Consider the following 11190-nt stretch of genomic DNA (forward strand, 5'->3'; position numbering starts at 1 on the left):
TTTTCCAGCAACTTTGTTTTTGTTCCTAATTTACTGCATCCGCAGTTCTTTCGGTTTTTAGTGTGAACAGAGAACTGGTTTCACTTGGTGGTTCAGCTAAGGGGTAGCCAGAGAAGAAAGTTTTCCACCATGTTTATGGGACCGGGCAGAGCAAGAATGTGTCTTGAGACTTTACAAAAATAATGTGGGCTACCAACTACATGGCAATGCAGGCCAGCTCTCCAAGTAGAGAGGACTCCCATGGTACTGTTAAATGGATGATAAGCATCCTCTTTCATTTGGCAAATTCTGATGGTTAAATGAGCCCTGTCTAGAGAGGTTTACCAATTTATAAAGTCCACATATATTATATAAGAACTATTATGTCTTCTTTTGTAATTCAGGACATCCCATGGTCATTCACAAACAATGAAGAATAGTCAATGGGATAACAAACACAACAGCTCATTCACGTGCAAAATGTCCCACAAACAACAATGATATCACGAAAAGAGCACTGGGTCAGTTTTCCCTACCCTTGCTTCTTAGAGAATGCTGAATTTCCGAGGTTTAATCTAACACTTGCACATTTGTGCAAGCTTCCCAAACATGGCCACTGCTTGGCCAAGTGCTGTAGAAGGCAGATGGACCAGAATTATTTGAGTGAGGCATTGTTATTTCTTGATTAAATGGTGGATTTCTCTGCTTACGACATCTCACTGACTGGAAGTTCCAGAGGGTCCGAGAGGCAATCTAAAGGAAGGAACATAAGTTGTCTATTAGTCCAATACATTAAGTTTTCAAGACCTTTCACAGGCAATCTAATGGCCCTAAGGATCAAAAGTCAGAGGTTCAAAATAAATCTTCAAGCTGCTTACGTTCCCTGATTATTCGGTGCTTGATTTGTTCATGGTTGACTTGCAGTGGGACCGTCCCTGAGCATGTTAAAGATAAGGGAGAAAATATTGTCATGAGCCTGGGTTTGCACACACTTCGGAAAATTTATTAAAAACATAACTCACTATTTGGAAGTTGACAATCATATATGCACCATATTGTGATGGGTGATGTTATAATTTCAGATACCACCACTGACAGCTTATGATATTCTGTTTTGGATAATTAGCTATGGCCAATCCTCCTTTCTTTATGCTGAGTCTAGGCCCATTCTAATTATCAGTGATAGACCACTGATGAGCACAAACAGTGAAGCACTAGGCTTAGTTAACAAGGTAGTTTGTTGCATAATGGCAGGAGGTAATACTTACATTGCTAATCTGGAATAATTACGGAAGAGTCTTGAGAGCAATATAGAGCAGTACAGAAAATATTATGTCCATTTGGGTATTTATGCAGAACTGAATTGTCTCCACCTAAACACTGTGATCATTTCTCCACTTACTTCTTGCATATCTTGTGAAGGATGTCATTCCTGCTGGACCTTTTCCTTGGTTCATTACCTTATTTGGAGGACATTTAATTTTCTGAATTTCACGCATACTATAACACCATTCCTCTTACACCTTTCTGTTAATAGCCTACATATCTTCCTCTGATTGTTGGGAGACATGTAATATAATCCCAGCAAAGTGATCACCCCTTTTTAAATTCTAAGCTCTATCCAGATAGCTTCAATTGAACAGCGTTCTGAGATATCCACCTTCATTGATGGTTTCCTTTGTTAATAATGCAATGTCCCCGCATCTCTAACATCCCTTCCTATCACATCTGATTTCCCTTGTTAGCCACGGTTGAGTCACCTTGCATTTGATTTTGTTTTACATCATGGTGCTGTTGGCTAAGCTATAATTAAACTTGACAAGGTGATGGTGAGTTGCCTTCCTGAACTATTTAACTCCTTAGGGTGTGGGTACATCTACAGTGCTGTCAGGGAGGGAGTTCCAGGAGTTTGACCCACTGACAGTGAAGCAGCAGTGAGGCAGCAAAGTTCCAAGTCATGTTAATGTGTGGTTTGAGACACACTTCCAGGTAGTGGTTTTCCTATGTATCGCTGCCCTTATGCTTTTAGGCAGTAGAGATTAAGTTCAGTTAACTGGAAGACTGGTTTGCAATCCAGAGTGATACCAAAAATGTGGGTTCAATTCCCATACTGGTTGAGGTTATCATGAAGGACTTTCCTTCTCAACCTCTCTCTTTCCTGGAGATGTGGTGACCCTCAGGTTAAACCATTACCAGATGCTTCTCTCTAATGAGATAACACCCGCTATGGTTTGGTAAGACTATACTGACTTTACCTATTGGAGATTTGGTGAGTTATTGCAATGCATCTTGTAGATGGTACAAAGTATGTTGGTGATGAAGGGAGTGAATGTGGAGGGTGGTGGATTGGTCGCCAGCTAAATAAGCTGTTTTGTCCTCGATAGTGTCAAGCTTCTTGTATGTAGTTGAAGCTGCACTCATCCAGGCAAATAGAGACTATTCCATTATAGTCCTGAAGTGTGTTTTGTAGATTATGAACAGGCACAGGAAAGTCAGGAGATGAAGTGCAGGATTTGCAGCCTCTGTCCTACCATTACAGCCATAGCATTTACATGACTATTTGAGTTCAGTTTCTGGCCAATGGTTAGCCCCAAAGATGTCAATTCTGGGGAACCAAATACATGGGTGATGGGGAGATTCCCTCTTGTTTGAGATGGTTATTGGTTGGCACTTGTGTGGCACAAACATTACCAACTATTAATAATATTACTTTACTTTGCTATAAGTTTGCTAGACTCTGCACAACAGCAATGTTGCTGTAATTTAATTGTCTGCTAGTCATTTTGAACTCCACGTATCAGTAGGTTTATATGAAGAAAGCTTTAAATTCTGGTAAGTGGTAGCGTGTAGTGATTTACTGCTTTCAACCTTTTAAATTATGTTTCACTATAATACTATCCCTCTGTTCTGCTTAGTGGGTTTTTCTGCCTCTTATAAATATGTAAATGAGAGCTTCACACTGTTCTCAAGACTTCAATCTGAGGTGAAGGTAGAATTTTCCTGCTTGTTCCCAAGCAAAACACCTTTCCACTTTTAATGGTCCAAAGTACAATGTGTTTTCTCCTATACAATTTTAAAAGAAAAATCTTTAGTTGTGATCTTTGTACACCTTAGTGCAAGGTGTTATAGGGGTCTGAGTTACATGGCAAGCAACGCTTTGAGAGTTTTCAACATGGAAATAGAGCTGGTACCCAGACAAAGATCAAGATTGTCATAGAATCCCTACAGTCTGGAAGCAGGCCATTCACCCTATCAAATCCATACCAACCCACCAAAGAGCATCCCACCTCGACCCATTTCATCCCTGTAATCCTACATTTCCCCTGGCTAACCTACCTAGCCTGCACATCCCCAGACACTATGGGCAATTTAGCATGGCCAATCCACCTAACCTGCACATCTTTGGACAGTGGGAGGAAACCAGAGCGCCTGGAGGAAACCCACACGGACATGGGGAGAATGTGCAAACTCCACACAGCCAAGGGTGGAATTGAATTTGGATCCCTGGCATTGTGAGGCAGCAGTGCTAACCACTAAGTCACTGTGCTGCCCTGGCATGGCCTGGTATTGTTATCTTCACTGCTAGTACTGTGGGAAAAAGACATCCTCCTGTGCAACATGAAGTCTCACATCTGCAATACACCATCCAGCATGACTTCCAGGTCCCTGTCCACAATGAGGGGTTACATTTTTGCCCTGTCTGCCATATCTTAGGCAAATGTCAAAAACAACTGACTATGCTTGTCTAAGTGCACAACTTGTGTCTAAGAGTTTAAAGATGGCATAGGCTCAATGGATGCCAATCTTTTGGAAGATGTCCAGTAAGTGGCAAGATGTTCTGGGAACAGAGCGTGGTAAGATTGGGATAGAATCAGACTTGAAAGACACAATAGGGATAGGGTAGATAGTTAATGAAGTGCATTTGCTAGGATATATGAGAAATCTCACTAGGTCTCTCGGTGGGAATTCCTCCAAAAAGACTCAATGCAACTTGCACTTCCCCAAAGTAAGTAAGGTACAGAATCATAGAATCCCTTCAGTAGGGAAAGTGGCCATTTAGCTCACTGAAAACGTAACAACCGTCTGAAGAACATCCCACCCAGACCCAGACCCATACCAGATCTTTGTATTTACCATAGATAATACACCAAACCTGCACATCCCTGGACACACCGGGTCAATTTAGCATGGTCAATCCAAGTAAGCTGCACATCTTTGGTCCTCAGTGTTTTTAAATGCTAATTTCCTCCTGACTTTTCTCTTTCCTCGAGTGTCTTCATCCAAATTCCTCTAACTGGTATTCTTTTCCATAAATATCGAAACCTTCTAAATATTGTAGCTTCAATTTAAGTTACTTAACTAGCACCTTCGCTGTCCCTTGCAGTTATGTGCTGTGGAACACACTCATGATGGCTGCAATGCTTGTTTTTGAGAGATAAGAACTCTCTATTTTATTCCCTTGCCCTCCCTTTTTCACCCATGCACTGTTTTCCTAAATTTTCTTTTCACCCTTTCCGTCATGGATATCTGACTTTATTCCTGGAGCTTTCCCTGCTCCCTTTGTCTTTTTATCTGTGTGACTGAGCTTTCCTTTATTCCTATCCGATACTGGTGTCTCTGAACCTCTTACCAGCTTCTTGGTGAAGGTTTGCCTTTAGAGTGCTGAACTCACCCCATTACATTGTGCTGCTGAATGATGGTGATTTTTGTGTCTCAACAGCTGAATGAGCCTCAATTAGCAGCATGGAAAGAAAGTCATTAATGGGTTTCCCACTGCTGACTTCATTTGACATGGAGGCAAGAAAATGGCATCTTAAATTAACAATGCTTTTAAAGCTATAAATTCATTTTTTTCCAAAAAATGTTTCTTCTTGCTTCAAGGTCAAATAGATTTTGTCTACTCACTGCTAATCACTATATTGTCTCTTCATATACCATACAAAAATACAAAAGTCCAAATTAGTAGCAACAATAGGTATTTGGCAACTCAAGAATGCTTCAGAACTGGAGTCATACTGGAATCAAAATGTTAACTCTGTTTTTTCTCTCTCCATAGATACTTCCAGACCTGCTGGGTTTCTCCAGCATTTCCTGATATAAAGAAGAATGCTAGGGGAGACTGGGGGACAGAATTTAATGTCAACAACAGGGGTTTTACAGCTTGCTGAAGAGCCAGCGAAAATCCCATGGCACCTCTTTGTGGGAAGGACTGTTGTTTTAAGCATTAATCAGATCCTTAACTGGGCAGTTGGATGCCTCCCCCAAGATTAAGGATATCAGAGGCAACAATCTGCCACCAAGAGTTGCCAAGTGGCCATCATTATGGCTCAGCACCACCACAGGGATGTGGCAGCTGCTGCCAACAAGACAGCCACCTAAGACCCAGATCTGCTGAGAGATCAGGCTAGAGATCAGTGATGGCAGGAGGGATGTGGAGTTGGGGCAAAATGGTGGCAGCAGCGAGGGCAGGAGATCTACTCCCAGCAGGCTCCCCATTCCCAATGCCAGTGCCCTCAATTGGTCATTGTGCCTTTGAATGTGGAACCCCCCTGCAAACCCACCACAACCCACCAGAGCTTAGTTCTCAGTCTTCCTGTGTGATGAAGTCAGAAGTCACACAATACCAGGTCATAGATAACAAAGTGTAGAGCTGGATGAACACAGCAGGCCAAGCAGCATCACAGGAGCAGGAAGGCTGACATTTCGGGCCTAGACCCCGAAACATCAGCTTTCCTGCTTCTCTGATGCTGCTTGGCCTGCTGTGTTCATCCAGCTCTATACCTTGTTATCTCAGATTTTCCAGCATCTGCAGTTCCTACTATCTCTCCCCCATACCAGGTCATACTCCTGGTTTAGTTGGAATCACACAAGCTTTTGGAGCACAGTCCCTTCATCAGGTGCAGTGAGAGAACAGGGCACACAGACACAGAGTTTATAGGCAGAAAGATCAAGGGCAGAGAGACCAAAAGATCAGAAGTGAGTGGAGTGTCAGATGATAAGTCTCTGCAGGTGACCAAAAGTGTTAGACGGTGTGTAAAGTGTTTATAAAGTCAATGTCAGTGCTGGGCTGTCATGACAATCAGGCAGAACAATAGGAATGTATAAAAGGTGACATTACAGGTCAGACACTGAATTGCAGGTGTGAGGCCTTGTTCAGAATCTCTCTCAGAGTTTTAACCTGGAATCTGGCTGGTTTTATTCCAAAAGCTGGGATTTCTAAGATGTCACACTGACTGACTGTGACTACAAATTGTGTGTTTTTTGATCAAAATGGAATGTATCTGCAAATAAACAAACATCTTGGATGAAATGATTCACCCCATAGATGTGTGAGACAGAGGGAGTCACATCAAAAATTGGATTGTTATTTTTAATAGAAACAGTCTATTTTCTAAAGTGTTTCAGGAAGCAAATCTGCTCTCCTTACCTGGTCTGACCTACCTGTGACACCAGACTTACAATAATGTCTCTGAGCTCACCTTGTAAGAAATTCATAGTAGGGCACTCAAAGGATGGAAAAAGAAGACATCCCTGTTGATGGCTCTCACATCCCAAAAACAATTTTAAAAACAAGCCCTATAGCATACTCTAGGAAGTAAACCCTCTTGCTTCATTCCTCTGACTACTGTGGAAATTTAACTTCTAATCATCAATTTTGCCATCCAAGTCACCATTTCCCCACCCAAGCCCAATTGTGTGGAATGGCTAGTAATAGTAGAATCACAGTTATCCTTTACTTGGAGTCTCAGTCACTGATGCAGTGTTTGATGTATGAATTATGTTGTTTTTTTTTTTAACTTGAAGATAATTTGTCATATAAAAAATCGTTCGCAGAAAATCACAGCAGATCCGAAATTCCTTAGCCATTCCAAGAGTCATTTTCTGGTGGAAGTGTGACAGAGGTGAAAACTGCTTGGAACCTATCTATGCTTGCATTGCCAATATATGCAGAACCATGTAAGGCACATCAGAGGGATTGGGGACTTGCATGCTGAAAATGTCTGCATTCTCTATCTCACAGGGATCAGATCTAAGTTTGGGGATCATGGGATGATGTGAAACATAGTTTGCTGGACTTTTCAATAGCACAGATTTGGATTGCCAATGAAAACCTGGTCCTGACAAGTGGCTTTTACCTGACCAATGGTGGATCATATGATCTTGACCTGTTTTAACTGTGTTCAGGCAGTATTCTGATAACTGCACCCCTCTGTTCCATATCCATTGTTTGTCGTCCTCAGTTCTGATCTGGGATCTGCCAATAACATCTGAGAGGCACCCTTGCCACATGCTAATAAATGAATCTCTCCCTGGCCCCATCCATTCCAGGTGGATCAATATTGGAGGGCAACAGTGGGTGTAATTGCAATGAATGTGTCAAGATTGTTACCCGTGGAATTTGAAGGCGAGTGTACTTCATTCAAAGAAGTCATGGCAATATTAGTTCTGTCATGTTTGTTCTGTAATTAATGAATTTCTTTTGTTTACAACAATAAATCCATCAGTTTACTTTTAACTGAACATATATTGCATTATGTAACCTTGAATTCTGCAGTACATTTTTTTCAAGACAGGAGAACTTTAAGGTAGGTGTTCAACTTCCTTTTTGAGTGCAAAACTTGCATTGTGGATCAGCTATTTCATTTTCATTATATTCAATGGGTTTCCATAGTCTTTGGCTGATCTGCAAGGCACATATGTGGTTAGATAAAAAAAAAATTATCCCTTTGTTCCTTTGGTTGAGTGTTGTTGGTTTAAACTTAGCACTGATGATTTAAATATCTCAACATTCTTATTTCCTGCCATCTTTCTGTTGAATTATCCTGCTTATCGTCAGCTATATGTCAACTTCCGTTAAGAATTCTTTCTGTTACAATGATGCTCACTAAACCTTTCCTCAATCTAGACATTTGTAAATCCTATTGTAAAATCATCTCAGTATTTTTTTAAATGGAGAAAAATATATAGAAAAAAGTGTAATCCTACACCTGTAAAACATTATTAATTGCACTTTAGCATGTTTCTTAAATTTTGATTTTTACTTAACTTTCTGTTTTATTCATTTTTGGTATTCCACATAGAGAGCCCATGTAGCTGCTCTCATTGCTAAATGAGCTGAGGTGGATAAATATATTAATCAAAATGAAATTAAAAATATTACCTATGTACTGACACTGGAAAGTCTACACAAATTTAAAGTATTTACTGAATGAGCTTTAATCTAATAGTATCCATCATATACTTGGATATTGACAGTGCTTATATGCAAGAAAGTAACAGCTAGAATAAATCCTTTCATTTGTTTGACTGACTGTTACACATTATTACTTTTTTTTATTTCTTAGTTTCTAGTTACCACTGGTGTGGATTTGAATTTGAATTCCTCTTATTTTCAATGATGACTTTTTTTTATTAAATAGTCTAATTGTTACAGGTCATGAGTTTTAAATACCCGTAATAACGCACATTGTAATTATCCAGGAAGTGCCTAATAGTAACATAATATGATAATTACAACAGATGTGTCCATAGTATTAGTTGTCAGTGAAAGCAATAATTCATGAAGCACTACTTATTATGAACTGATCGAGGAACTATAAGACTTAGTTTAAAATAAGCTCTATCCCACAGTGGAAATGTGTCATTTCTGTAAGTGCAACATTTTGAATTAAAAATTTAAAACAAAATGAAAATAAGCTGTTGTTAAAAATTATCCATATTCTATTTCAATATTTATATTTCCTTACATTTGATTCAAATGTGGGCACAAAACTTACATGAAAGAAATAGCAAAAGCTTCTCTGTCACTGCTACTTGGTTTCCTTTCCACTACAGCATTTGTCATTGCCAAAACAGCAGTGTTTAATTAAGTGTTGTGAGCAGCCTAGTGAGAAACACACTTTAAATTAAACCTCTGAACATGCTGCTATTGGTTCTTTACCTCCTGAACAATCAGCAGGGTGTTTGGCATAAATTCAGCATCTCAAGGGAAAACCAGCTCCACATACCTCTAGCAATTCATAAATGGCCTTCCCTCCTCAGTACAATATCTTATTAAAGCACACTTAATTATTTGGTAGTTTTAAACAGTTTTGGATGAAAGTGATAATTAATGTGCCTAACACTAAACATTTTATTTACTCTTGATATATTAATAATATTATCATGAAAGTATACTGTAGTCTCAGGTTTAATAACATTACATGGTAAATTATCTTTTAATACATCAAGCAATGTAAATGCAACAGAATAAAATTACTTAAATACAACAGGAATAATGGATAATTTTGAGTTGGGAAACATTTCAGAACTATAGTACATTTATAATTAGTTAATAGGGAAGAATTGAAATTAAGCAGTCCAGCAAGGGTTAAGCCTTTTAAAAGACAATTAAAAAGGGCAATGAAAAGGTAACTTGCACAATCTTAATATGCTTCCCTTGGGAGACAGTACATTTCAGCTTAATATGCTTTATCAGAGCTGCACTATTTGCACAATAATAAATTAGAAGATGTGCATTGTTGTTAAATAATGCACAATAGAAGCTATTCAAAATTATTATTAAGTACATCATGCAAATTTACATATTAAATAAAACATAAAAAATTATTGCTCAGTTAGTAAAGGGAAGGACTTCACAAGGCTTGTAGAATGCATGCAGAATTATTATAACAAACCAAATAACATCTCCAAATGGCAAATCCCAGCAGGCATCGATGTCTGTACATCAAGTATTCAACAGAACTGTCAAAACTTTTAATATTGTAAACTAAGTGAAAGGGTCAGAAAAGCAAGGGGTGCCACACTGAATTATTCAGCATATTTACATTGAATCATAAATTAACAATTCATCTGTTGAAATACCTGTGAACAATAAGCACTGAAAACTATCTGTTACAGCATTTATTCAATGAGCGAATGGTCCTGACAAATTCAGGAATATCTCGCTGTAGAGTTATGTGCATTTTGTTTCTGTGTGAGATATATTCTGTAGTTGGTGCGTTATCACATAATCTTTTATATTACAAGCGTGACATGAGATCAATTTATAATTTGATGTTTGTTTTAAGCTTTTTTTAATGGCTTGCTGTCAGTGGGGGTCAGACAGGTTTATGATTGAGAGATTATCGTGTTTATTGAGAAACATGTGAAAAGGCTGCTGTGTTTGTGAGTTGACAAATGGTTGTAAGGAGACATAGGTAACGAAAAAGCTGACCTGTGTTGGCAGCAAAATTACCAGTTTGGTTTAGGCTCAGCAATATGCTGATAGAGAAGAAATATTCTTTGACAATAATTCATATATCACATCTTAGATATGTGGGATAGCACCAGTGATCAAAGATGAAAATTGCTTGGTATTAAAATTCTAACTTTACTTTGAAAAAATGGCTGGGACACTGCTTAGCTGAGGATAAAAATGACCACTGAATAATACAAGACACCCACTTGTAGTCATATTAAGATCGTTTCAGCTGTGGCTGCTTGATGGCATGTAAGTCAGACTGTGGGACTCAAGACATAAAATCATAAATGATACTACATAAATGCAAGCTTGTTCCTTCTAAATTCCAGTACTCATAGTATCTGTTCATGAAATGTTATTTGGTCTGGAATCTGTGGTCTGGAATTTGCAGTCAATAGCAAGCAAATGTACAGAAGTTGTTTATTGTACGTATCCTTGTCCACAATCTTTTAATGGGACTTTGCAGAAGAATTTCATGTCAGCCAACCATTGAAACAGTGCAGTGTCCTTTCAGAGCATCTGACACCTTTGTGAACAAGGCAAGCAACTGTGTGTACTGCCTTATCCAATCAGATTGATGTTCCTCATTTAGAATTGTCAGTTAGAACATTAAACTCAATGTCAAAGCAGGCACAGAAAGTCAAGTAAATGTTAAAGAGATAATAAAGAGAGACAGAAAGAAAAAGTAAAATAAAACAGTTCAGCTAAAAAATAATCCAATAATAATTAAAATGTAAAAGTATGAGAGTCCACAATCGTTAAAGGTAACTTCTATTCCAGAGAAATGTTGTGTGTGGGTGTGTGGTGGTGGTGCTGGGGGGGGGGGGTGGGGCGGGGGGGGGTGGGGGGTGGAGGTGGAGTTGTGGAGGGGGGTAAGTTTTAATTGATTTGACTTAATGGAAAGCAGAAGGATGGCAGACAGTGAGAAATCAGAGGTCAGTGTTTTGTTTTTTATCACACATTTTGGA

Source organism: Rhincodon typus, chromosome 7, assembly GCF_021869965.1.
Source record: "Rhincodon typus isolate 14 chromosome 7, sRhiTyp1.1, whole genome shotgun sequence".
Classification (NCBI taxonomy): Eukaryota; Metazoa; Chordata; class Chondrichthyes; order Orectolobiformes; family Rhincodontidae; genus Rhincodon; species Rhincodon typus.